At 39.8% G+C, this 6211-nt stretch overlaps 1 pseudogene across 1 annotated transcript; it reads right to left on the bottom strand.

Moving 5' to 3' along the window:
* Nucleotides 1–3906: 3906 nt before the first annotated feature.
* On the bottom strand, nt 3907–5778 carry LOC148879365 (adenylate isopentenyltransferase 5, chloroplastic pseudogene; annotated as a pseudogene). The gene has a single exon (XR_016105578.1). The product of XR_016105578.1 is annotated as an adenylate isopentenyltransferase 5, chloroplastic pseudogene (transcript).
* Nucleotides 5779–6211: the final 433 nt, after the last annotated feature.

Genomic DNA, 6211 nt, shown 5'->3' with positions numbered 1-6211 from the left:
AGATCAAATTTGGGAGCAGTCAGAAACATGCATTGTAGATTTGTAGTGGAGTTAGTTAAAAAAAATAGAACAAAAAGAAGAAGAAAAGATGATTTAGAAGTCAAAGGAGGGAATAGCGCACAAGCAGAAGGGCGTATTGGCCTGTATCGGTATTTTCGTTTTTTAAACCAATTCTGAGGGGTCGGTTTAAGTCCTGGTTATCCTCTGAACCATGGTCCGATCCGATACAACCCATAAAGGGGTGTATTGAAAAACTATCGCATGATACTATACGTATTGATACTTAGAAGTTTTCACAGCTAGCTAAAAAGTTAATATGAAAGAACTTTTGTTTGCTGAAATTGCTAGAGGAAAGAATCAGGGCTATCACGATGGTGATGATGATGATGTGAATAAACTTCTGTGGAAGCCAATGAAAGTCAACCACAAAAGCATCATCCATCATCTATTTCTACTGGGTGAATCGTCTGAGTGCAGAACTGCAGAAAAGATTTGCCTTTTGTTTTCATGGGAATGAACTCTTTCAGAGACAGGCGGCACGTCAGCCTCATGAAGGCAGCGATCACCCTACAATTGGAGATGGCGCTGACCATAAGGGACAATACATAGAAAGCTCATAGTCCGCAATATCTGTGAGACTACACTTTTGTTTCTTCTCGCCGTCCAGCCAAAGGAAAAATGAGAAAGATTGTTGGGGCAGATCACGGTGATTGAACCCAACACCGGCCGGCCCCATTGAGTGGTACTTGTACATGCTCTGTCCTTTGTGCGTACCCGATCGAAGAGGAGGGCTGTAGTCTTAGATAATTTCTATACTGCAAGCTAAGAGCTTGACAGTTAAGATCAGGGCCGGGATTTATGCTCTTGGTATCAACCACGACTAATTGTATCAAGAATCAAAAGAGAGCGATTGATTCTTACTTACGTGACGTTTGTTTTGGCTGTATTTGTAAAGAACGAATTGACCGGCAACGGGAGAAGAAGTTGATAAGGGGGATACAAGTGGTGCAGTACTGCAGTCGCTATGGATTCATTTCACATCCTGCCCAACTTAGCTCGTCGGCCACATGCTTGATATATAATAAAACAAACGCAAGAGGATAATAAGAACTTTTCTTGTATTTTCTTTTTTAGTTCTTGGGGCAACCATTTCCATCGACCGCTCCACTATATGATATATGCTCTAAAACAAGTGGAGTCAGTTCATCGGTCTTCGAGATCAAACAAAGGTTTATTCCCATCTAAGCATACTTAACTGCTAGCTAGCTAGAGCGTTTTAAGGTTTTTTTGTTCTAGTGTATGACTTTACTTCGAGCTTAGTGTAGTGATTATTAATAAAACTTTTCTTTTATCTTACGTAACAACAACTAGCTAGCTTTGAGTGGGCATGTGCGACGCATGTCCCAGAGCAGTCTAAGGGTTTCTTTTTTTCTTTCTTTTATAGACACACATCTATGATGGTGAATTGGCCATTCTGAACCACCCAATGAATATGGCGGGTTTCTCTGAGAATTGGGATGAAGTTGTTTTATCCCCCATTCCACGTCAGTCTATAACCAACCTCACACTGCCAATTCCATTTTTTTTTCTAAATTTAAAAAGTAAAAAAAATACTGCTGGCAGGGGAAATTAAAGAAAGAAGTGATTTGGATATGTAGTAATTAGCTAGCAATGGTTTCCAAATTGATGACTGTCTCGAATGTAGAATTAGGATATGTTTGGTTAAAATTCTGTTCCAAAAATCAACATTTCAATTTTGAAGAACGACTACTTTGAAGCTAAAAATGGTTCTCTTCTGAAGTTTTTCTTTTATCCCCAAAAGAATTGACTCCAACTATTTCATGCATCATGAAGCCATAAATATATTTTCATATATATATATATATATATATACCATACATCAAAGCTTAAAAAAATCTTAGTCTATATCACAAAATTCATTAATTAGAATTAATTCTTTGAAAATTAGTTGACATGCCAAACACAGCCTAATTAAGTGGTACCATTTTGAGCCCCAAACCATGTATTGTCACGTGGAACAATTCACTAGTAAGTGCTATAACCATATTAAGCATATAGCCAAATCCTTAAAGAAAAGAAAAAAAGGGCTCTCTTTTTTTTTTTTCTTTTGGAAGCACCACTTCTTAGCTTTCAAGAGCCACTTGAGAGAGAGATCTCTGGTGTGAAAACTTGAACTGTTTGGCAATAATAATAATAACATGACTAACAACACTTTCAGAAAGTTTTTGTGCAAATCTTATCCACTCAAAGGTCAGTGCTAATGATTAGTGTTAATTGATGAGACGGATTGATGTAATGGAATCGAGTTAATCACTTGAGTCACACTCAGATTCCATTTACCTGGCTCACAATCTCTATCCCTTTTTCTTTTCTGCAAATGTGTAACAATTAATTACTACAAGTTCAATATGCAAATAAAATCGTTTCACAAATCACAACCCATTGCTTTAACTTGAAGAGGTTCAGTTACTCTTGGTTATATAGCCACATGTCGAGAGTGTTTTCCTTACTATGCCACGTAGAGTCCCTCTAATTAATAGACTGAACTAAACTCGTATATATGGTGATGTAGAGCCACCCTGTCTACTTCTGAGTAATTTCCTCCCACACGGTTGGTAGGTCCCATGCATATTACACGCAGACAAGACTCAGGCGATGACAAGAACAAAGCACCCAGAAAAGCTACAAATGATGTTTCGCTCTTATTCTCTTCGGTTTTTCAAATTAACCCTCCACAGACCACAGCATTAATCATTATCATCAGCAGCAGAAGTCATAACAAGTGTTCTTTACACTTTGGAAGAAGATTTGTTTATTAAATTTACAGCTTTCAGAATCAGAGAGTGATGGTGGTTTGGAAACAAAAAATGTTGGGGTCCTTTTGGAATTTAGTGAGTTGAGTGCGTACAAATCCCTCTCTCTTTTCTTCTTTAATGGTTGGAATCATGTGGCATGAAGACGACACTGGTTTCTGGATGGACCCAAAGGCCACTTTAATGTTTTTGGGTTCCGAACTCCAACAGTAGTTGAATCAGTGAGGCCGAGGGAATCCAACAAGGGAGGGGAATCTGAGCCAATTAAGACATCGGAAGGGTTTAGGGTTATTATATTAAATTAATTAGGGTAAATTGCTGAGACCTTTCTGTGTTGGTGATTTGACCATCTGATTCAAACGGATGGCCCGTTTTGATAATAAATTTAAAAAATATAAATATAAATATAATTAAAAATAAAAAACAGCTACACCTGTTAAATAGGTCGATAGTTCGACTGCCCAGGTCAATGATTATAGAGTGATTTAATGGTTTTTGGTTAAAGATCGGGTTTTGGGTAAAACAGAATTGATTGCCTGAATGATTCCTACGCCAAACGGTCCGACTATCTGGGTCAATGACGATTCAAAAACTATACTTTTTAATACAGTTGCAGGTATATCTCATATAGTAAAACTTTCTAAGAAAAAGGCATAAAATGTCCAAAATACTCATTCAATTACTATTAGTTTGAGTGATTGATATGTAAAACAAATTTTAAAAATAAATCAATGTCAAAAAAGCCATTAGAAGAGTTTAGGTTAATGATTTATATAAAGAAAATTTGAAAAACAAATATTTTTGTTAAAAATAATTGCATACGTATTTTGAACATTTTTATGCTTTTTAAAAACAGTATACCACAGGAGTTACCTTACAACTATAACCAAAAGGTTTACGAGAAGTAATTGAAATTACCAATTTAGCAATTTACCCAATTAATTAACATTAGGCGAACATTAATTAATTAAGTAGTTGAGACAAGAAACAGAGAGTGTCCAACAACTCAACAAGCAATTGTCGTCGTTTGATGACTTAAATTTAATCATCAGCTGCAACCATGTCTACTGACTACTGGGCACTAAATTCAAATTTCAATTAAGCAGCAGTCATCCGGCTTTGTTTGCTGGCATGTCTGTCAAGCATACAACATTAAACTATAGCTTTGACTCGATGCATGCGGATAACCAACCAACTAATAGCAGAAAAAAAAAATTACAGCGAATTTATATGGAAAGTCTAAATTATCTGAGCATTAACGGTAATTATATAAAAGGAAGGAAAGATAAAAGAACAGACTTGACAAAGATACACCGATGGTCGGGCCTAAATTCAGCACCAATTCCTCTCATCTTATGGGCCACAACATCAACAAAAGTCTGGGAACGCATGAAGCCGCTGCTCTAGTACTCTGCACACCGCGGCGGAAATTACGCTTTCATCACAGTACGGCCGCATAAATAACGAAACCTCGTCGAAACTGGTATGATGATGATGACTGTATGAGGGGGAGAGAGAAGGAGGAGGAAAGAGAGTTTAAAGTTTAAAGAAGATTCTGTCCTACGTGGCATTTGCCACGGAGCGGAGCGATCGGGTGGGGTAACAGCAGTTAGCGAGTTGCAGCAGCTACCGCCGAGCTCATGACTGGTGTCTTGATGGTTGGGGCTGCGGCAGTGGCTACTGCACGATCTTCGATGCCCCTGTAACGGAATTTCCTGACGTATTCCTTCGCTGGCCCTGTTATAAGCTTCTCCCAGGCCTCCTCCGCTTCTTTTCCCTGCCTCTCGAACACTTGGGTGGCGTCCAGATAATGGAGATTCCACTTCCGTACGTCCCTAAGCCGGAGTATCTTCTCCAACTGGCAGCGGACTAATTTGCAAGTATTCACCTTGACATCGTCGATCGCCGCTCCCAGAAGTCCCGCCATGGTTTCTTCGTCTGCTGTTGCTGCCGCTTCCGCTCGCAGAAATCCGTCAAACTCCGGTACCCCGATTGCCTTCCTGATTCCCCGTGAATAGTCGGCCTCCGGTTTAAAGACCTTCCTGATCTCGTCCACCAGACCCGCCTCAACCATGCCGTCCACTCGGTCTGATACGAACTTGTCGAGCACAGGCAAGGACACATTCACCCAAAGGAACAAACAATCATACTCGGAACCGAACTCGCGACCTCCGCCTTCCACCAGTGCTTCTATGTATGAGTTGGAGCCGCCCACGATAATGGGAAGCTTGTCACGACTGAGGATAGATTCAACGGCGAGAGAAGCAGCACGACGGAAGTCCTCGGCGGTGAAGTCGGCGTCAGGGTGCACCACTCCAAGCAGGTGGTGAGGGATGCCGCACATCTCCTCTTCAGTGACTTTGTTGGTGGCAATATCCAGTCCCTCGTATACTTGCATTTTATCGGAATTGATAATCTCTGCGCGGAAGTGGGTGGCCAGGTCGATTGAGAGTTTGGATTTCCCGGTGCCTGTGGCTCCCATCACGAACACGACGGTGTTTTGGGGGCGACGAACGTTGAAGGATTCCATACTGATTCCGCTGCCCGGAAAATTTAGTAAGGAGTGAGCCTGTTTACATGCAGTCGACATGGCAATCCTCATCTTCCAATAGAGGTTAATTCATCAAACAGGAAAAAGTATTGCAATACACAGTAGTATGTTTTTATTTAAAGCAAAGAAATAGACGCGCGCGGCGACCAGCCACCCAGCCTCTCTTCTCTCCTTTCTTTCAGAGAGGAGAGAGAGAGAGAAGATGGACAGCAAATGGACTAGAGAGAAAGATATTAAGCAGTTTGAAATTTGGGGAAAATAAATGAATAGCCTAAAATTTGTGTGTATTTTTGGCGCCACAAGGGGTGTGTAGAGATAGTTTCAGAAAAGGGGTGTGAAGATTTGTTTGAATTGAGCAACAGAGAAACCGCCTTTGGAATGAAGCACAATAAGTAAGGTTGGGATGGGAGCTGGGTATTTATGGAGCTATGGCCGGGACCACCGTGCAGCAGCGTATAGGCATATAGCAAGATTCTTTTGTTTATTATTTTAGGTTATATATAACTATGAAAAATCAAGCGAGCTAACACTAAGTTTTTATTTGTAAATACTTATCCGGGTAAGTTTATTTACCCATGTTCTTTTATTTCTTATGTAAATAAGGCAATGACTATTTTAACCATAAAAATACATTATTAAAAAGGGTATTTTTGTCCAATTCAAGTGTTGGCAACTTTTCCCTTATATGAAAAAGTTATTTATCCACCTAAGAGATGGGTATACCCAGGAAAATAATTTTTCTCCGGTCCCTACATAAATCTGAAAAAAAAAATGAGATTCTTAGTCAATGGGAACCAAAATCCAATTGACCAACTTTCCCCCTCTC

Source organism: Nelumbo lutea, chromosome 1, assembly GCF_056320005.1.
Source record: "Nelumbo lutea isolate HS-2025 chromosome 1, American lotus-T2T, whole genome shotgun sequence".
NCBI lineage: Eukaryota > Viridiplantae > Streptophyta > Magnoliopsida > Proteales > Nelumbonaceae > Nelumbo > Nelumbo lutea.
This window is presented reverse-complemented; position numbering and strand designations above follow the sequence as displayed.